The sequence below is a fragment of the Ovis aries genome, chromosome 10 (assembly GCF_016772045.2).
Source record: "Ovis aries strain OAR_USU_Benz2616 breed Rambouillet chromosome 10, ARS-UI_Ramb_v3.0, whole genome shotgun sequence".
NCBI classification, from domain to species: Eukaryota; Metazoa; Chordata; class Mammalia; order Artiodactyla; family Bovidae; genus Ovis; species Ovis aries.
Window position 1 is genome coordinate 84,059,271 of NC_056063.1, and position 21,672 is coordinate 84,080,942.

Below are 21,672 nucleotides of genomic sequence, written 5' to 3' on the forward strand. Positions count from 1 at the left end.
CTTTCATGATGGGATTTATATATATACACTGAGATATTGCAACTTGGTGGGGGTGGGGGGCTTCCTTGCTAAATGGTAAAGAACCCACCTGTCAATACAGGAGATGTAGGTTTGATCCCTGGGTTGGGAAGATCCCCTGGAGAAGTAAATGGCAACCCACTCCAATATTCTTGCCTGGGAAATCCCATGGACAGAGGAGCCTGGTGGGCTGCAGTCCATGGGGTTGCTGAACAGCTGGATACAACTTGGCAACTAGACAATAACAATGCTGTTGCCGTTAGGAACAGTTCAGCATTAGTCACTGAGAGGACGGCACCTGAGCTAGAACACCCTGTGAATCCGCAGGTGTGGAGCACGGCATTGGAAAGGTGCTGCTCGATTAGGCAAAATGCCAGCCTCACGCAGCAGTGAGGTGAAATCCGTGCACTCGGTTCACTTGTGTGCGTCACTGCTGGGACCCCGGCCCTGCACCCCAAAAACGAGTCCTGTGGCTAGAAGAGTCTTACTGAATCCCAGATGCGATTAATCCAGCCCGAAGCTGCTCACGGACTCTGGTTTGGATGGAGCAATGGAGCTGGGTTCACGACATAAACATTACCAGAGGTCAGTTGGTGTCCACTGGGTGTAAGTTCAGAATCAGTGTCTTATACCTGCCCAGTGATCGCAATGGAAAATAAGGTTCTTCTAGCAGAGACGGTCAAAATTATTTCAGAGGCGCTAAACTGTGTAACGGTGAGTAAACTCACAGACAGTAGAGCCATACCTGAGAATCTGGGCAGGGAATGTTGCGTACCTGTTGTTTACCCTGGAAACCTCCTCAAATGTAGGCATTTATACCGTTTGGTAAATAATACAGTGGTATCCATGTGATGAAGTTTCGAGTTATCTTTTTGTTTATTCATCTGAAGTCAGCTTCTCCAAAAGCATACATGTCTCCCACATTTCTAATCTGAGGCATCCCACAGTCATGGGGAATCAAAATAAGCCCATTATTAGCTAGTGATGGGATTGCCAACACAACTGATTATTTATCTGTTACCCTCTGCATCCATCCAAAGCCCATCACTGCATCTGAGTAAGCCTGTGTGCTCAGTTGCTCCAGTCATGTTCGATTCTTTCAACCCCGTGGACTGCAGTCTGCCAGACTCCTCTGTCCATGGGATTCTCCAGGCAAGAATGCTGGAGTGGGTTGCCATGCCCTCCTCCAGGGGATCTTCCTGACCCAAGGATCAAACCCACATCTCTTACGTCTCCTGAATTGGCAGGAAGGCTCTTTAACACTACCACCACCTAGGAAGCCCACGTCAATGCTTATGGATGAATAAACAGGTACAATCGTCTCCTCTGATGCTCCAGTGACTGGCGAGGAAGAATTTCCTTAGACTCGCATGTCACTGAAGCCTACGGTAGACATTTCTGGCTGTGTCCCACACGAGGTCTGCAACATGGCGCTTAGGGTCTGGGGTAAATTTTGGAGGTTCGAGAATCCACATCTTTCCAGCTCTACGGTCCTGAACAAGTTAATGAATCTCTCAAGATCTCAGCGTCTTCGGCTGTAAAATCAGTACACTAATAAGGTACGCTTCTAACGTCAAGTATGTAATTAGCACAACGCTTACTAGCTAAGAGTCGTAGCTCTAATGATTTTATAGACTGGAGTTAAAGAAATGCATGCATTTTATTTGTTTCTTTTCATCGGTGGAGAAGGAAGGTAAGCCTGCTCTTTGTATGGTGGCTGCTGGAGATTTTAGTGGTACATGAATGGTCCTCATGTGGCGAAGCTTGACAGTCACAATGCTCCGTGACCTTCTAGAATCCTGGGCAGGGACCTGCAGTCCAGAGAGGCAGAATGCTATCTCAGGGCAGCAGAGCTCACACAAAGGGAAGGCGGAATCCTTCCTTTGAGGTCTCTGGTTCCACCTCTCAAGACAGAGAAGCTGCTGAGGATCTACACAGCGTCCTAAGCATGGAGAGCCCAGTGGTGGAACCAAGGTTATGTCCATTTTCAGATCAGAATTTGCAAAAATGGTGTTGGTCATATTTCTCAGTTACACATATGTGTGTTAGTCGCTCAGTCGTGTCCGACTCTTTGCATCCCCATGGACTGCAGCCCACCAGGCTCCTCTGTCCATGGGATTCTCCAGGCTAGCATACTGGAGTGGGTTGCCATTTCCTTCTCCAGGTTATATGTGTATCACAGTGCTAACATGACAGCAATACTTGTTCAAGCCTGATAATTAATTGTTAAGTTGATATCTTGATAATAGGGTCCATATGGGTGAATGAAATTTGTCAGAACAGCAGTACAATTTTCCAACTTGATTTTGTTGGAATATAAGGTGGTATTCCTGGGCTTCCCTTGTGGCTCAACTGGTAAAGAATCCGCCTGCAGTGTGGGAGACCTGGGTTCGATCCCTGGGTTGGGAAGATCCCCGGGAGAAGGGGAAAGCTACGCACTCCAGTGTTGTGGCCTGGAGAATTCCATGGACTGTATAGTCCACAGGATCGCAAAGAGTCGGACACAACTGAGCGACTTTCCCTCACTCACTCATAAGGCAGTATTATCATTTCAGCCTGGTTGAAACACTGGAGATGGTTTTGTTTATCAGCATTACTAAGGTTATTCAAAATTTACTGCCCCATGTCTTCATTAACCTCAGCCAGAGCTTCTAAGGCAGGAGACTGAGTGCAATCACAGCCCAAGTCAAACAAAACTCGTCAACAAACAGTCATTACTGCCAGAGCTCAATGGCTGTAACGCTACTAAAAAGCTCATAAATCACTTAAACCTGTGTGTCCTGCACTTTTCCCTCGAAATCTCCACCGAAAGCAATGCAAATGGTGTGTGGCTTTTGATGAATTACGCTGCTCTCATTCCTAATGTAAGGTTGAGTTTCTCATTATTAAACGGTCATGTGCCAAGATAGTTGGTGGCCTAACGGTCAATTAAATTCCAAATGGACTTCAAAGACTAGGATTAGTTATTTCCTTTTACTTTCAATTCTTTAATAATAATTTACTTAAACCCCTGAGAAAATTTTTCACATGCTTCATTTGCTGTCAGTGTTTGAGAATTATTAAATACTGTTTTCCAAAACTTTTTAAATAACTGAACCTTTTGAATAGCAGATCTGACAGTCACCACAGTAATGACACAGTTAGAAACTAAGGCGGCACAAATGGCCCTGTCCACAGCCGGAAACAGGCTCCCGGACAAAGAGCAGCCTTGTGGTTGCCGGGGATGGGTGTCAGGCGGACGGCTGGACCGGAAGTTTGGGCTCAATCAGTGTGATATTCCAGTCCACGCCTCCCCCCACACCCCCCACCTTGGACATGCCAAAGCCTTTGACTGTGTGGACCACAACAAACTAGGAAAATTCTGAGAGAAATGGGAAGACCAGACCACCTGACCTGCCCCTTGAGAAATTTGTATGCTGGTCAAGAAGCAACAGTTAGAACTGGACATGGAAAAACAGACTGGTTTCAAACCGGGAAAGGAGTACATCAGAGCTGTATATTGTCACCCTGCTTATTTAACTTATATGCAGAATACATCGTGAGAAATGCTGGGCTGAATGAAGCACAAGCTGGAATCAAGATTGCCAGGAGAAATATCAATAACCTCAGATACACAGGTGATACTACTCTTACGGCAGAAAGTGAAGAAGAACTAAGAGCCCTTTGATGAAAGTGAAAGAGGAGAGTGAAAAAGTTGGCTTAAAGCTCAACATTCAGAAAACTAAGATCATGGCATCTGGTCCCATCACTTCCTGACAAATTGATGGGGAAACGGTGGAAACAGTGAGAGACTTTATTTTTGGGGGGCTCCAAAATCCCTGCAGGTGGTGATTGTAGCCATGAAATTAAAAGACACTTGCTTCTTGGAAGAAAAGCTATGACCAACCTAGACAGCATATTAAAAAACAGAGACATTACTTTGCCAACAAATGTCTGTCTAGTCAAAGCTATGATTTTTCCAGTGGTCATGTATGGATGTGAGAGTTGGACTATAAAGAAAGCGGAGTGCCAAAGAATTGATCCGTTTGAACTGTGGTGTTGGAGAAAACTCTTGAGAGTCCCTTAGACTGCAAGGAGATCCAACCAGTCTATCCTAAAGGAGATCAGTCCTGGGTGTTCATTGGAAGGACTGATGTCGAAGCTGAAACTCCAATACTTTGGCCACCTGATGCGAAGAGCTGACTCATTTGAAAAGATCCTGATGCTGGGAAAGATTCAGGGCAGGAGGAGAAGGGGAGGACAGAGGATGAGATGGCTGGATGGCATCACTGACTTGATGGACATGAGTTTGAGTGAACTCTGGGAGCTGGTGATGGACAGGGAGGCCTGGTGTGCTGCAGTCCATTGGGTCGCAAAGTGTCAGACACGACTGAGCGACTGAACTAACTAATATACTAATATACTAACTAATATATGCTATTAAGGATGGATAAACAGCAAGATATACTTATAACACAGGGGACTATGCTCAGCATCCTGTGATAAAGCGTAAGCATAGGAAAGCTTTCCTTAAGTAAAGGAAAGGCATAGGAAGAAGGATGCAGGCGTGTGTGTAACTGAGTCGATTTACTGTGTAGCAGAAATTAATGCAACACTATAAACAAACACACCCCAATAAACCAATCTTTAATCTTGGTCTTAATTTCGGCTCCTCTGGGCCTCGTCGCTGCTCCGGGGCCCCCCTGGCTGCAGTGAGCGGGCCCCCTTTGGCTGCAGTGAGCGGGGCCCCCCTGGCTGCGCAGCTCGGGTTCCTCACTGCAGCGGCTCCTCTCGTTGCGGAGCTCGGGCGTCAGTGGCTGTGGGATCTTCCCGGAGCAGGGATCAAACCTGTGTCTCCTGCTTTAGCAGGTGGATTCTTAACTTCTTGACCACTAGAGAAGTCCTAAAATAATTTTTTTTTTAAAGAAATTAACAGTGGCTATGCCAACATGTCAAAAATGCAGTATCTTCATTCCACTAGTGAAGATGCTTTAATTATGTTCCATTGTTTCAGATGCACACTGTGCAGGTCTCAGAGGGAAAAGTTCCTTGTACACACTTAATGCCACAGGCATACATCTGATAATAAATGTGATGATGGGACATAAATGCTTTTCAGAGGAGTAATGCTTGGAAAACACTTGAAAATTTCTTGTTGGGTTTCCCCAGTATCCTGTGATGTTACTCGTTTTACCCAGGACTTTAGTGGGGAAAGCACCCAGACTTCCTCATCTGCAACCAAACTGACCAGGAGGACTGTCCTGGACTCCCGCCCACAGCCCTCGGGAGTCCAGAGGGCATCCTCTGATCAGCTCTGTTATCACCACAGGCGTTTGCGTGAGACGCAGAAAAGTACCTAAAAAGCCGTGTGCTTGAATAGCTGTGAGTTTGTCCTCTAAGGTAATAAAAACATGCATCTTAAGAGGGCTGTCGTACGGGAACGTGGACACCAATACTGAAGGCAAAACAGCAGAGATGCCTTAAAACTGTGGGCACCCTGGTCCTCAAGCTGGTGTGCGGGGACAGCCTGGATCTGAACCCAGAGGAGGGGGAGAAGGAGCTGGGCCTCCAGGCTTCTCCAGGCTCCACCCTCTTCCCCCCTCCAAATCCCCCAGGGCTAGGGTGACCTTGGCCAGCCCGCTGGGCTGTGGAGGAGGGGTACCCAGAAAGATGGGGGGAAGGGGCATGTCCCAACTAGGAAAGGATTCTCTCTTTTTGACTTTAAATAACAGGTAGCTACAAACACAATGCAGAAAGGCCTCTGATCCCCACAGGCCAGTTTCCTCTAGGGTGTGACCTCACACGAGCACGCTGCAGCCCCAGAACCGGGAGGTGGGCATTGCTGCGGGGCACCAGGCGCCGGTTCACCATCCCTGCAGGTTCCTGAGCGGGACTGTTCCCTCTAGGAGAGCACAGAGGGCAGTGGCAGGAACAGAGATGAGGGCAGAGGTGAAGGGAGCGCCCAGAGACTGCTCGTCTTCACGGACACGATAGTTGTTACACGGCTATGACACCTGCTTCTGATGAACCGCAGCCCTGTGATTTAACACATCCTTGGTACTCCCCCAGTAACAAGGAAAGAGCCTAGAACAGGCTTTTTTGGATTGACAGACAGTGTTACCTTGAGAGAGAGAGTGGGAAGACTGCTGACGTGGCTAACAGCAGCTTGATTCGGAGAAGATTCCAGGTGATGGGCAGGAGAGGGCAGACTGGTTCGTGATGCCGGTTTGGGGTCTCCACGCCCCAAAAGACAGGTGGGTTAACGTGAAAAGGAAGACCAATGCATGTGGAAGGTGGCCTACATGTCAACAAACCACCTCTTTGTCCCAGCGTCACTAAATGAATTTTCCCCTTGTAGGAATAATTCTCTAGACAAGAAAAGGTGACTCTTAACACCTGGTATATTCACTCAGCCATTCAGTGGAGAGTCTTCTACACTGAAATTTAGATCCCGCTGCTTCTTAATGGAGAAGGAAATGGCAAGCCACTCCAATACGCTTGCCTGGAAAATCCCACGGAGAGAGGAGGCTGGTGGGCTATAGTCCATGGGGCCGCAAAGAGTCGGACACGACTGAGCGACTTCACTACTGCTTCCTGAACAATGTACCTCCTACTGAAATACGTTTCCCACAGACACGCTGTGTGCCGAGCTGAACATCGTCCCACCGCATTTCAAAAGAACTGGGTTCTGGCGGCCTTTCTGCTCCTGTTGAGCTGAATTGTTGAACAGCCTGAGTCAGCAATTCCTTTGCTTTTGAAGTTTGCTGTTTTGATCTAGAACCACCTACAGCCATCTAGAATGCACCTCTCTAGGCCCCCCCCCCCCACCACCCGTTCTTTCTCTGGAGCAGATCCTGCTGTATTTTTTATTGTTTACTTTGCAGCCCTTTTCCTGCTGCTCTTTTATGGGCTTCCCAGGTGGTGCAGTGGGGAAGAACGTCTGTCAAGGCAGGAGGTGCAACAGACGTGGGTTCAACCCCTGAGCTGGGAAGATCCCAGAAGTGGGAGATGGCAAGCCACTCCAGCATTCCTGCCTGGAGAATCCCATGGACAGAGGAGCCTGGTGGGCAACAGCCCCTGGGGTCGCAAAGCATCAGACACGACTGAGCAAATGAGGACGCGTTGCAGTATTAGAGATTTGACTAAGAAGATGTTTGAGAACAGGACCTGTCGATCAGAAATACTTTGAAAGTCAGCCAATCAGCCGGTCTGTTTATGATCCTATGAATCTGCTGTGCCCCAAGGCAGGGCTCACGCCAGGGATACTGAGATGCCCTAGGGTTTTAAATGTTTTCCCAGCAGGTCCTGCCACTGCTCCCCTCTCTCCATCTCTCACGTGCTGTCCTCGATTTCTGGAGGGATTTCTGCTGAGATGGGGGCCCAGCCCAGCCCCTCCCCCCAGACCTCAGACCTGCCAAGCAGGGTTCCAGTTCTTTATGACAAGGGGGTCAGGGGCTGGACATCCATCCACAAACACTGAGACACAAACTATTGGAAACAGGATATGAATTGCTTGGATCAACAGACAAGAAGTATCCAAGACTTGCTTTTTTTGGAAAATCCCCCTATCGAACCCGAGTGGAATGTAGAAACACCATGGTTGATGGGTAAGGAAGCATCGCTGTTTTCCTATAAAAGTAACAAACAGCTTCTTGGGTGATATGACTTACTCTCCACGACTCCTCTCCTCCAGGACAGGGCTCACACTCTGTTCTGCCTCTCCCCTTTCACCCCACCCAGCGACACTGTGAACCCCAGTGTCTGTATCTTTCTTTTAAAGAAAAGATCTCAAATGAAGCAACCTGCAGCTCCCCTTGAAGCTTTATTTGCTCATCTGTTGGTTCAATAGGCACCAACCCTCTGCCTCAACATTGAAAGAGAATTTTTTAAACTATGTTTTATGGGGAATTTATTTCAAAACCCACACTTTTTTTCCCCATTAGCATCAGAAGCTCAACAGTCTCCTAAGGACAACACAGTGAAGGGCAGTTTAATCCAAATTGTTCTGAATGTTATAGTTTAATAGAACCTCAGGCATAGTCAGGTTAAAAATCTTATCTTTGCTATTATAAGATTAAAACCCTGGCACACTCCCTAGATAAGGATCATATAATTATTCTATCTTTGAAAACTCTTGTAATACATCAGATTCTAAATAGCACACTCACCCTTGGCTGAAACCAGTGGGGAAATATTGAGAGCCAGGACAATCAGTAATGGCACCACCCTAAAGAGTACCCACAGGAGAGCTTTATTTTGCCCGGTAAGCCTTTGATTCAGACATGGTCTTTCATTGAAAGTAAAATGATGGTATAACTGGTCAGGAAAAAAAAACCCCTTTCCATCTGTGCTTTTGGTGGTCCGAAGGAAGAAATAGGTTAACGGGTGACAGCTTTGGATGCTCTAAAACAATTAACTTTTTTTTGGGGGGGGGGCGGTTTTTTCTTTTTTCTTTTTTTTTTTTTTTACTTTTTTTTTTTAAATTTGAAAATCTTTAATTCTTACATGCGTTCCCAAACATGAACCCCCCTCCCACCTCCCCTCCCCATAACATCTCTCTGGGTCATCCCCATGCACCAGCCTCAAGCATGCTGTATCCTGCGTCAGATATAGACTGGCGATTCGATTCTTACATGATAGTATACATGTTAGAATGCCATTCTCCCAAATCATCCCACCCTCTCCCTCTGAGTCCAAAAGTCCATTATACACATCTGCGTCTTTTTTGCTGTCATGCATACAGGGTCATCATTGCCATCTTTCTAAATTCCATATATATGTGTTAGTATACTGTATTGGTGTTTTTCTTTCTGGCTTACTTCACTCTGTATAACCGGCTCCAGTTTCATCCATCTCATCAGAACTGATTCAAACGAATTCTTTTTAATGGCTGAGTAATACTCCATTGTGTATATGTACCACAGCTTTCTTATCCATTCATCTGCTGATGGACATCTAGGTTGTTTCCATGTCCTGGATATTATAAACAGTGCTGTGATGAGCACTGGGGTACATGTGTCTCTTTCAATTCTGGTTTCCTAGGTGTGTATGCCCAGCAATGGGATTGCTGGGTCATAAGGTAGTTCTATTTGCAATTTTTAAAGGAATCTCCACACTATTCTCCATAGTGGCTGTACTAGTTTCCATTCCCACCAACAGTGTAGGAGGGTTCCATTTTCTCCACACCCTCTCCAGCATTTATTCTTGCAGATTTTTGGATCGCAGCCATTCTGACTGGTATGAAGTGGTACCTCATTGTGGTTTTGATTTGCATTTCTCTAATAATGAGTGATGTTGAGCATCTTTTCATGTGTTTGTTAGCCATCCATATGTCTTCTTTGGAGAAATGTCTATTTAGTTCTTTGGCCCATTTTTTGATTGGGTCGTTTATTTTTCTGGAATTGAGCTGCATAAGTTGCTTGTATATTTTTGAGATTACTTGTTTGTCAGTTGCTTCATTTGCTATTATTTTCTCCCATTCAGAAGGCTGTCTTTTCACCTTGCTTATATGTTCCTTTGTTGTGCAGAAGCTTTTAATTTTAATTAGATCCCATTTGTTTATTTTTGCTTTTATTTCCAGAATTCTGGGAGGTGGATCATAGAGGATCCTGCTGTGATTTATGTCTGAGAGTGTTTTGCCTATGTTCTCCTCTAGGAGTTTTATAGTTTCTGGTCTTACATTTAGATCTTTAATCCATTTTGAGTTTATTTTTGTGTGCGGTGTTAGAAAGTGATCTAGTTTCATTCTTTTACAAGTGGTTGACCAGTTTTCCCAGCACTACTTGTTAAAGAGATTGTCTTTACTCCATTGTATATTCTTGCCTCCTTTGTCAAAGATAAGGTGTCCATATGTGTGTGGATTTATCTCTGGGCTTTCTATTTTGTTCCATTGATCTATATTTCTGTCTTTGTGCCAGTACCATACTGTTTTGATGACTGTGGCTTTGTAGTAGAGCCTGAAGTCAGGCAAGTTGATTCCTCCAGTTCCATTCTTATTTCTCAAGATTGCTTTGGCAATTCGAGGTTTTTTTGTATTTCCATACAAATCTTGAAATTATTTGTTCTAGTTCTGTGAAAAATATGGCTGGTAGCTTAATAGGGATTGCATTGAATTTGTAAATTGCTTTGGGTAGTATACTCATTTTCACTATATTGATTCTTCCAATCCATGAACATGGTATATTCCTCCATCTATTAGTGTCCTCTTTGATTTCTTTCATCAGTGTTTTATAGTTTAAAAATATGGAACGCTTCACGAATTTTCGTGTCATCCTTGTGTAGGGGCCATGCTAATCTTCTCTGTATCGTTCCAATTTTAGTATATGTGCTGCCGAAGCGAGCACAACAATTAACTTTTAAAACATCACTTGTTTTATGGCTGCCTATAGAAAAATCAGGAGAAGGCAATGGCACCCCACTCCAGTACTCTTGCCTGGAAAATCCCATGGATGGAGGAACCTGGTAGGCTGCAGTCCATGGGGTCACACAGAGTTGGACACGACTGAAGCGACTTAGCATAGATTAATCGGCATCTGTTAAAAGTGAATTTTACAAACCTGACTTACTAGCATTGCAAGACTGTATATCTTTACCAAAATTCGTTCCGTCCACTTTCTAAGCCGATGACAAAACCGTTCAGTGGATGGCGGGTCTTGCGCTCGGTTCCACTCTGAAGCTATGAAAGATGGAAATTATCTTTCTCCTCCCTCAAATTAAAGTGAGTGTCTTTGGTATTGCATGGTGCGATTTCACATTTCTAAATGATGACATTATCCAAGATTAGCCATCCAGTCAGGGCAGACCATGGCCGAATCTGGGAGAAACGCAGGGAGGTGCCCTGGTGAGGTGGGGTGGGCTCCCCAGGGCCCCTGCCTTGTCGCTGGCGTGCGCCATCCCCCAGGCCCACCCCCTGCCCTGTTCTGCTGCGTGGTTTCCGGTTGGCCAGCCCCTTGGCTTCTGCAAGTCACCAGTCTGCCCCTGCCACAGCGCCAGGCCTTTCTGGCTGATGATGTCGGCTCAGCCGTCGAGCTTCTCCAGCCTGCACGGGCCACTGGTGCAGACCGGTGCAGAGACGGCACCCGGGACCCGTGGCAGGTGGAGATACATGTCTGTGAACTCACCTTTCATGCAAACCCAAGAGCCAAGAGCAGCCCCCATGAGAAAATTCGAGTGAGAGTTACTTTCGAGGTGACAGTGAGTGGTTGGCAGAGTCGTCCAATGAGTGATGCTTTAAAAAAAAGAAAGAAGACACCATGTTACCCGCCAGTCTTGGGAGGGAAGGAGAACCCGGTGACTGACACCCACCCCTGGGGCCTCCTCCGAGCATCGAGGCCTTCCCTGGTCAGGGGCCCCCTCGCCCCTCCCCAGCCCCTCTGGGATTCCCTGGAGAGGGCACTCCACCCCATGCCCCCTTCCTCCCCATTGATGCCAGCCTTAAGTAGACTCCTGGCCCGTGTCTTGCCCTCAGCTGGCCGGTCAGCTGGGCTGTCTGCTGCCAGCCTCTCCACCATCTTAGGAAGAAGCAGGGTTACTCAACCACCTTCCCAGACTTGGAGGCTCAGAAGGTGAGCACCATGTCTGTGGTCACATGACTTCAAACACATGGCAGAACCAGCCAAAACCCGACGGCTGCCTGACGGCAGAACCGGATCCCAGACGACCTCCCCCGCGCCCCAAGCTCGGACACTGAGGCATCCTTGTCCAAGGCCGAGTCTGCTGGCCGGCAGCTGGCACCAGCGGCTCCAGCCGCTACATGTAGCCTGTGTGCCCTTGAACACAGAGGAATTCTAGACACCCCCTACATGCGTGTGTGCTCAGCCGTGTCCCACTCTGTGTGACCCCGTGGACTGTAGCCCACCACGCTCCTCTGTCCATGGGGTTCTCCAGGCAAGAATCCTGGAGTGGGTCACCATGCCCTTCTCCAGGGGATCTCCCCAACCCAGGCATCTAACCTGCATCTCTTGTATCTCCTGCATTGGCAGACAGGTTCCTTTAACCAAAAAACCCAAATAACCTCGATGTCCCAACAGTTCTCAGTCATTAGTTGAGACTTTCGGACTCTGTGGGAGAAGGCAAGGGTGGGACAATTTGAGAGAGTAGCATTGAAATGTATATTACCATATGTAAAACATGACCAATGCAAGTTGGAGGCTGAAGCCAGGCACTCAAAGCCGGTGCTCTGGGACAACCCAGAGGGATGGAGGCAGGGGAGGCGGTAGGGGGTTTCAGAGGGATGGAGGGGCAGGGAGGTGGTAGGGGGTTTCAGGAGGAGGGGACATGTGTATACTTGTGGCTGATTCATGTCGATGTATGACAAAAACCACCACAATATTGTAATTATCCTCCAATTAAAATAGATTAATTAATTTAAAAAAGAAAAAGGAAATGTAATATATGTCGATTGTACCTCAATAAATGCACGAGCAACTCTTAAAATTCAAAAGCTAATACTAACTGTATGCCTTTACAAACACATTCATAAAAATTATGAACTTAATTTCCCATTTTGAGCACTGGATAAAAAACACAGAGGATTCCAACCTTTTCTGCAGTCAAACATACTCTTCCTTCCAGACTCGATAAAGATCACCCACAGACAAACCAAAGTTCAAGTACTACCTGAACCACAGAAGAACCCCGCCCCCCCCCCCGCCCCCCACAGCTCCCTGGCTCATTGTCTAAAGTGCTACTTCGTTAATCCTCTCAGTTTCCAGCGCCTCAAGCCCAGACCCTCCCAGGCACTGAAGCTATTTGCTTCCATGCTCCTGTATGATGGGCATGTTTGTTTCAATCCTAGTTCAGGCTCCCAGTGAAGGTGGGAGGCGTTCCGTGTGCCATTTTGGAGTCTTGTTTTAAAGACTTTGAGGAAATTAGAATTCCAGCAAGATGGAAAGTTAACTTGTGTATCCTCGAGGGTACATATCCTGTGAACCTTGGAAGGAGAGAGCGAGCACGCTGTAAATGCTTAATTAAGTGCACCACTCAGAAACTCACGTTCCCGCTGCAGGCAATGTTCGGTCTCACCAGCGTCCTGTTCTCGTTCACTGAAGGAAGCCCGGGCCTCCGGAAATGCAGTTTTGGTGGCAGCCTTTCTGGAATCCTCTGTCATCTGAACCTGTGACCTGACTTGACTTTGCTGTGCTTTGCTCGTTCGACTGTGTGTACTTAATGCTGAAAGGAGTGCAGCGTTTCATTTAAACCTGTATTAAGCCGTCATCGAGCATATGAGTGAAATCAGTCAAGAAGCATAATATGCAAGGGCTGAAGAGAAATCAAAATCCACTTAACTCAGCCACTTCCTTTTACAGGCAGAAACTGAAGCTAGGAGACAAGGGTTTGTTCAAGATGGTGCAGCTGGGACTTCACTGGTGGTCTGGTGGTTAAGACCCTGCGTTCAGGGCAGGGGGCACAGGTTCGATCTCCGGTCAGGGAACAGAGATCCCACATGCCGAGCTATGTGGCCAAAAGGTAAACATTTTCTAGAAAGGGGGTGCAGCCGCCCCATTTTGTTGCTGATGGGGTGCAAGGTGGTGCGGAGGGGGAGGGTTGGATGGACCTGGGAGCAGGAGTGGGTGATAATTGTGCCTCTTCCTCCCTCTGGGGCTATTACTCCCCAGGTCTCAGTGTTGTCATCTGTATAATGGGAATGTTATTTATTTTCCAGACATTAAACAGAAAGCCGTATGTAAAATGCCTGGTTTATGGAGCGCAGACTTGGAAATGTTCTCCTCCTTGTGGAAATTATTTCTGAAAAAAGCATCTCGAGCTGGCAGACGTGATGGGAGAGTCTGTCTCTCCCATCCCTCCTTGGGCAACTCTGGGTGCTGTTACAGAGTCACCGTGGAAGGCGTGACCCTCCGTGACACACCCAGTGACTGTTCCTGGAGGGTTGACCTCTTAGTGCTCCCTGACTGTGTGAGTCCCCGAAGTGACACCCCTTCTGGGCCCACGGCTTCTCCTGCTCACTGATGACTGATTAGTTCAGAGCACTCCAGCCTTTCCCAAATCCAGCTTCCTAACCTAACCTTACATACCAGTGGCCTCCCTCCTGCTGTACACCTAGAGCAGCAGAGAAGATTTGCACACCTCTGGAGAGCAGTGAGGCCCTTCTGGTCTCCTTGTGAATTAAGGGCTCCTCGCTCTCCATATGGTCAAGGAAATGCAGAGCTTAAGCTTCCAAAATGCCAAAGTTTTTTAAAACATTTCCGTCCTTGATACGAGGAAATTTCTGTTCATCTCAGAAAACACCAATCCAGAGAAACATACGAAAGGAAATGAAAATCATTCATAAGCCTACCAACCAGAGAAGTTTACCAACTTTTTTTTACGTCTGGGATCATATTGTAATAGAAATTCTAACACACTTCCTTATTTAATATGTAAGGCCTGGTTTTTCTATTGTCATTAGGTATTTTTCTTTAATATCTTTCCTTAGCGGCTAAAGCTTAAGCCTATCCGTGCTTAACAGAAAAAAGACATTTTCACAAAATCATGAGTGATCAAAGGGAAAATTAGGGCACGTCTCTTGAAAGAATTAACTATATTGTGGATCAGTTAACCCAAGCAACCAGTTTTTGCTACGTCATAAAGTTTTGGAATTTTGTCATTTGGATGACAATGCAAAATTTCTATTCAGTTTCAAATGATACCTGTTACATAACTTAGTGCAATAGACTAATTCATAGCTCAGTCTAAAAAAAGGCAGCCTCTGTTTTATAATCAAGCAGACAATAGAACAGAGGCACAGGAAGTACTCCAAAATATATATAATTATGGAAGACAGGAGACATTTCAGAGAAAACAGGAAGACTGTGTAGGAATGATTAGCTTAAGCGCAGAGACAATAAAGCCACCGAGATGTGTGGGGTCTACTTCCTGTGGTCCAGGAACTGGGTGCTTAGCCTGTGGGGGGGGTAGGCAGTGACAGCAAGGGTGGGACCAGGAGCTGGCGCTCAGCACCCCCATCCTGCTGGATGAGTCCCAGGCTCTTGTTCATCTCAAGTATTTCTTTCTCTTTTTTTCAAAAGAAGCTGCCTGCAGTGCAGGAGTTCAGTCCCTGGGTTGGAAAGATCCCCTGGAGAAGGAAATGGCAACCCACTCCAGTATCCTTGCCTGGAAAATCCCATGGACAGAGGAGCCTGGTGGGCTACCGTCCATGGGGTCGCAAAGAGTCCGGCACGATTGAGCGACTAACACTTACTTATTTACTTACAGTTGATTTACGGGAAAGGGCACAGCAACCCACTCCAGTACTCCTGCCTGTTGAATCTCATGGACGGAGGAGCCTGGTGGGCTACCGTCCACGGGGTCGCAGAGAGTTGGGCACGACTGGCTGAGCAGACTGCGTATAGTTGGTTTACAACGTTGTTAATTTCCTTTTCTTTTTTTTTGAGTGAACATTTTATTTTTTAAATTACTTTTTATTGGAGACAAGTCTGTGTGAATTTCTACTGTACAATAAAGTGACTCAGTTATACATATATATGCATTCTTTTTAAATATTCTTTTCCATCTTGCTTTATCACAAGATACTGAATATGTGCTGTGTGGCATCACCTTGCTGTCTTTCCATGTTGATGAGCAGCAGGACCGTGCCGGGTTGGGGGACACAGAGTTTCGGGCTGGCCTCTGCTCTGCAGGACTCAGCTGCGGCGGGACAGGCAGGGGACAGACCCCCGCTGACGTTGCCATTCGGGATGAAGCGTCTTGGGCTCGCAGAGGGTCTCAGGGGTGGGGAGGGTCTCCCAGACGTTATCTGAACCGACCCCCGGAAGCAGCTACACAGCTGGGCCAGGGGAAGGACGGCCAGCACCCATGTGAGTTCCAGAGAAGCACCACCCCTAGCCGGGTCGTGAAGACCACCCCCCCTGCCCTCAGCCCTCCCATTTGCCCGCGTCTTCCCCCAAGGTGCCCACAGTCGCCCCCCGGGGACTGGCTCACAGAGGCGGAGGCCTGACGGGAGTCACTGACGTCCAAGACCGGTCTGGGCGGCACACACGCCTGTTTGCAAACCTGGTCTCAACGCCTCTCGTTTGCAACAACTGCATGTTCCCTTCACTTCGCTCCTTCCTCTGAGAAAAGTCCCCCTGGTCTGGGTGGTGGCGTCTGCGCCCCGGCCATCCTGCAGCCAGTACCAGAGCTGCACGGCCGGCTGGGGACCCCGCCACCCAGACCAGGGGCGCGTGAGACGCAGCCCGTGCTCTGCACGCAGCGGGCTTGCTTCCTGAACGTCAGAGAGCCAGCGCAGAGCCTTCAGCACCAACAGCACGCAGGGTTTGCAGACAAAACAGGACATCAGAGGGATCGAGACAGGCAGATACACAGCAAAACAGAGCTTCTGCTTTTCACAATTACGAGACTAACTGGAAAGTGTGGGACTGGAAAGCTTGTATCTTCACACGACGGGCATTTTTTGTTGCTGTTGGTGGTGGTGGTGGTGGTTTTCTGTCTTGGAGCCACTGTTTCGACTTGCCCTCGCCCTCTAAAGACGCTTGGCTTGAGGATGCTGCCAGCCAGCCAGCCGCCCCCAGGGCCTTTCTCAGCCCTGTTTTCACTTCAGCCACAGAGCAGAGCCACCAATTACATAGTCAGGGCTGCACCGCACTGTCCTCTTTTAAGAAAACCGGAAACTAATACAGCAAACAGGCAATGCCTAGGAGGGGAATTAAGACAAAACCAGGGTGCTTGGTTCAGGGGCCGGCTCTCAGTCCTTGCTAGCAGGCTGAGACCTGCTCTGCGGACCGCAGCCAGCACCCCTGTGTCTTGCTTCTGGCGGGGCCTGGGGACCATTGATCCAGAGGCTCGCTTCTAGGAAACAGGGCGAGGTCACATGCACCCAGAAGTCTCCACACCTGGAGGTGCGGTGGGGGTGCATCCTGAGAACGGCCTGGACTGTGTATGTACATGGCCATCCACGGGCTGATCTCAAAACGCAGGATCCGTGCCCTTGATGTCATAAACACACTATCGCTCAGGTCGAAGGTGCTCAAATGAAGCGATCGCTCCCCAAGTGTCCTCTGTCCTTCCCACCTTGCTTCTGAGAAACAGCCCTGCTGTGAAGGGAAAGCACTGACCAAACTAGACTTCAGGGCTTCGGTCCTTAGCGTTAGAAGGGATGGAGGCTTCCCGAGACCCCTCGTGGCTGTGATGCTATGTGACCAGGTGAGCTAGAAGTCTGAGATGTTACGGTTCGAATGGCCCACAGGCTTACCCAGCGGCGTAACTGCCCCAAAGGACTTCGGAGATGGTCCCTTGAAGGATAATCCACGAAGTGATGGACAATCCCTGGAGGGAGGGAGGTACCACTGGAGGGTGAGGATGGGTCTCTGTGCCCCTGGCTGCTGCCTGGATGTCCACCTAAGCTGGGGATGGGGGAGCCACTGACACCTGGAGGGCTGCCGGAGGGAGTCTGAGGGGCCGGCCGGGGAGCCTTCCTGCCCTCCCCCTCCTCTGGGTCTGGCTGGTTCCTGCTGATCCTGCAGGTCTGCCCCGGACATCCCCCTTGAAGATCCCCTTTTCTGCACAGCGCTCGCCACGTTGCTACGGGGCTCATCCTTCCGCCCAGTCTCTCGGGAGTAGGGCCGTCTCCCACTGTCTCTGAACCTGAAACGCACATGAGGCTGTGAATCGGCTTTATACGTCAGTACACGTTTTTTATGAAAAAAAGAAGCAAAAGTGAAAGCTCTGGGAGAGAGTTTTTTAAAAAAGATTCCTCCATGCAAGTTTGTGGGTTGATAGTTCGTGTCTCTTAATCACCAGATAATATCCCATGGACTGAATAGACCAAGTCTGTTGATCTTTTTAAACAAAGAAAATGACATTTGAGGCAGGGGGAGGTGAAAAGAAAATGCTTTCTTCATCCATGAAGATTTTTTCTTTTGTTTCTCTTCCCTGTTGCCTTATACCAAAGTAATAAAAGGCTTAAATGTAACGAAACTGGAAGCTGGCGAGCCACGGGGTCACTGAAGTGTACGCTTTTACGTTCCTGTTTTGGTGGTGGGGCCGCCCCAAGGGTACATATAAATACTCCATGACCTCACTTATTAAAAATAGAGCAGGTCTCCAACTGCCCTCTCAGAGGGCAGCCTGGAACACAGCCTCCAATTGCTGCATTGCATTCTATAAAAACACTCCAGGGCATGAGTCATTACAGGTGTTTAATTCACCACGCATCTTCCCAGCTCTACTAGAGCTCAAGTTAGGTGGGCTCACTGGGTGCTTGGTGGAACCTCCAGCACCAAGGAGTCCAGGCTGAGCCTGGGAGGAGCCACACCGGCCAGATGTCAGCTGGCTGACACCAAGCTTCCATGCCTGACCCGCCAGCCCTGAGCCATTGGCCACCTTCAGCTGGGTTTTAATTTTAAGATATGCAACACTTTGTTCTGTAAAAGCTGTTTGAATGAAATGCTTTCAGTGAGCCTTTTACCCAGCTGCTGTTGCTGCTAAGTCGCTTCAGTCGTGTCCGACTGACTCTGTGCGACCCCATAGACAGCAGCCCACCAGGTTCCCCCATCCCTGGGATTCTCCAGGCAAGAACACTGGAGTGGGTTGCCATTTCCTTCTCCAGTGCATGAAAGTGAAAAGTGAAAGTGAACTCGCTCAACCCTGTCCGACCCTCATCGACCTCATGGACCGCAGCTTTCCAGGCTCCTCCGTCCATGGGATTTTCCAGGCAAGAGTACTGGAGTGGGGTGCCATCGCCTTCTCCGTTTACCCAGCTAGCTCGCAGCAAAACAAAACAGACCTCAAAACATGTGCAAATTGTAGCCTTAGTGTCCACCCCCTGCCTGCTTGCTTCGGAAGGAATCCAGTCTTTCCCGTACTGGGGAAGGATGTGAATCACGTGTGGTGTCTGAGAGAAAGCTCTGGGTGGCTAAGTGCTGGCCCCAGGTGACCAGTGGCCTTGAAACCCGAGACAGGACAAGGGAAGCCCAGGATAGAGGCCAAGCTGGCAGGTGGGGCTCAGGGCCCTCCCGTGGGGACCGCAGGAGAAGGGCAGCTCTCTACTCCATCTGGTCCACTGTGCCAGCTCGCATGCCCTGCCCTGCCCTCCTGCCCACCTGTCCAGCCAGCCATCTGCACATTCCTGAGCAGTTGATACTTGACCCAAGACCTCCACAGGACCCCTGAAATTTTAAAACAACAAGAACAACCTCCTTTCAATTATCCACAGGAATGAGGTCACAAGGCTGAGCAAAGGACAAAGAAGATAAGACGAGAAATTCCTGAATCCCTCCTGGGGGTTCTGATGCTTCGATTCTTCTACACCAGGAGGTGCAGCCGCTCATATTTGTGCAAAGAATGAGTTCGCAGCTCAGAGAAGTCAATTAAACCACTTAAAGTTGCACAGCAGATAATTAAAAGGAGTAGTGATCTATACCCGCGTCTGTCAACCTAGCATCTTTTCTCTTTACAAAGCCCCACACTGTCTGGGGACAAAGCCTGTTACTACTGTTGATTTAACTTATCACAAACCTCTTAAAAATTAATAGGCCAAAATGCCAAGTCTGCTTTCTTTTGTTCAGAATGCTTAGTGAAAGAGTAAAACGGTGTACCCGATGGAAAGCTGGGCCGCAGAAGAAAACCAGGGAAAGTTTCAACACGTGCAAGTGTTTCCTAAACACGAAGAATCCTCTAGGACCAAATCGCATCTCCAAGACGCCAGCCATCTGTTCTTGCTCTCATAGGACCTTGAGGTGGTCCAAGACACTCCCCAGCTCAAGTCATGGGTTTGCTTTGTTATTGAAACAAAAATCTCCCAACAAATCACCACTGATACTTAATGGTGTTGAGCAGGAGTTAGCTGGGGGCTCGAAGAGTCAGTTAGAAGGCAAAATGGTCACAGTCACTCAATTCCCTGCTCTGACAGGTACAGACGGGCCTTACCAGCCAGATCCTCCCTTCCACGCACTCCCAGATGCAAAGCCACGGCCCCTCGTTCTGTAGTCAAAATTGCCACTTTTCACCACAAGGGCATCTTTTCTCTTGAGAGGCAACAGATGCCAGAACCTGGATGTCACTTCCAGGACAGAAGTCTTTTTTTTTTTTTTTTAATTGAGATATAATCAACATAAAGCCTGTGTGAGTTTAAGGGCTATTGACTGTTTGGTTTCATGCATGTATCTGTTGCAACGTGAGTCCCCCTCAGGGTTAGCTAGCACCTCCATCATGGCACATACTGTCATTTCCTTTTTCGTGGTGAGAACAATTAAGACCTTAGCCTCAGCAATTTTGAAGTTTATGGTTCAGCATTGGAGACTGTGATCATTAAATCCCCAGGTCTTATTTATGGACTATTCCCAGCTGTGCCGTAAGCAGCAGCCCCTTCCTGTACAGCGCAAGGAGCTCTACTCAGTGGTCTGTGATGACCTACACAGGGAAAGACTCTGAAAAGGGCTATGTGTACACGCGCGGATAACTGAACCGCTTTGCTGTACATCTGAAACTAACACAGCATTGCAAATTCAGTTCAGTTCAGTTCAGTCGCTCAGTCGTGTCCGACTCTTTGCGACCCCATGAATCACAGCACGCCAGGCCTCCCTGTCCATCACCAACTCCCGGAGTTCACTCAGACTCACGTCCATCCAGGCAGTGATGCCATCCAGCCATCTCATCCTGGGTCGTCCCCTTCTCCTCCTGCCCCCAATGCCTCCCAGCATCAGGGTCTTTTCCAGTGAGTCAACTCTTTGCATGAGGTGGCCAAATACTTCAATAAAGTATACATGTATTTAAATTTTAAAAAGAAAAATAATTTCTTACTCTTCCTCCATTTCCATGCAAACAAAGTGAGTCCTTAAGATACTGGAGACTTTGGCATCTGTCAACAATAGTCAAAAGTTACATTTTCATATTTAAAAGGCAAAATTCATCTCTGGCTTTAGTGTAGTGCCCTTTATTAGTTCTGAAGAAACCTCTGTGTTCCATGGAATTCCAAGGCGGGGGAGTGCTCTGCACACAGTCTGTCCCAAATATTTGCTCATTCGGTGTAGCTGTACCGCCCTCTCTGGAAATTCTCTGACTTATAATACCCTTCCTGGAAAATCACCTATAGGACTTTACACTTGACTTACTTATTAGGTAAGAAAGTAAACATCTCTTGTTTGTTTTTTTCCAGTTTTATTTCCAGGATAAGAAAATACCTATTTCCTTTGTTAGCTCTCTTTCTTGAGAAATCCCATACTTAAAATGTTCATAAAATATTTCAAACTTGCGTGCTTTCTGATCTAAAAGATGGAGAACTCATTTCTCTGTGGACTTTTCTTGCCGCTGGGAGACTCCATCACACTACCTCTAATGCCAGATAATTACCATTCTAATTACCATTATCTGCCATTTCGCTGTACACAGAAAGAACTTGCCAAGTGGCCGGCTTGGGTGCCAGGGCATTTAGCTGTGTTCAGAGAGCCTAGCATGAACTTTCCGGACATCTTCTTTCTCTTTCACACCGGAAAAAAATCTGCAGTTCTCCATCCTGCTGGGCCCCATGGTCCCACTAGCTTCTTCTTGGGAAAGCATAAGGGAACATCACAAGTGCCAGAGAGGCTGTGACATGAAATGATAGCATTCATCATGAGACGATCAAAATAGCTGTCACAGGAAAGGAAGGCAGGTGTGAACACTAGTGACCCCCGAATCCAGTGACGGTTCCAAGCAGGGCACACGTGTCAATGGCATGAG

The 21,672-nt window shown here is 47.9% G+C and overlaps 1 long non-coding RNA gene and 1 other non-coding gene across 2 annotated transcripts; both read right to left on the reverse strand.

The window, feature by feature from the left end:
• Positions 1-8,225: 8,225 nt before the first annotated feature.
• Positions 8,226-20,998, reverse strand: LOC132657271 (uncharacterized). The gene is made up of 2 exons (XR_009595160.1): positions 20,574-20,998; positions 8,226-11,224 (listed from the first exon to the last, which is right to left on the reverse strand). It is a non-coding gene; the product is annotated as an uncharacterized LOC132657271 (long non-coding RNA).
• Positions 10,234-10,340, reverse strand: LOC114116738 (U6 spliceosomal RNA). The gene has a single exon (XR_003590565.2). It is a non-coding gene; the product is annotated as a U6 spliceosomal RNA (small nuclear RNA).
• Positions 20,999-21,672: the final 674 nt, after the last annotated feature.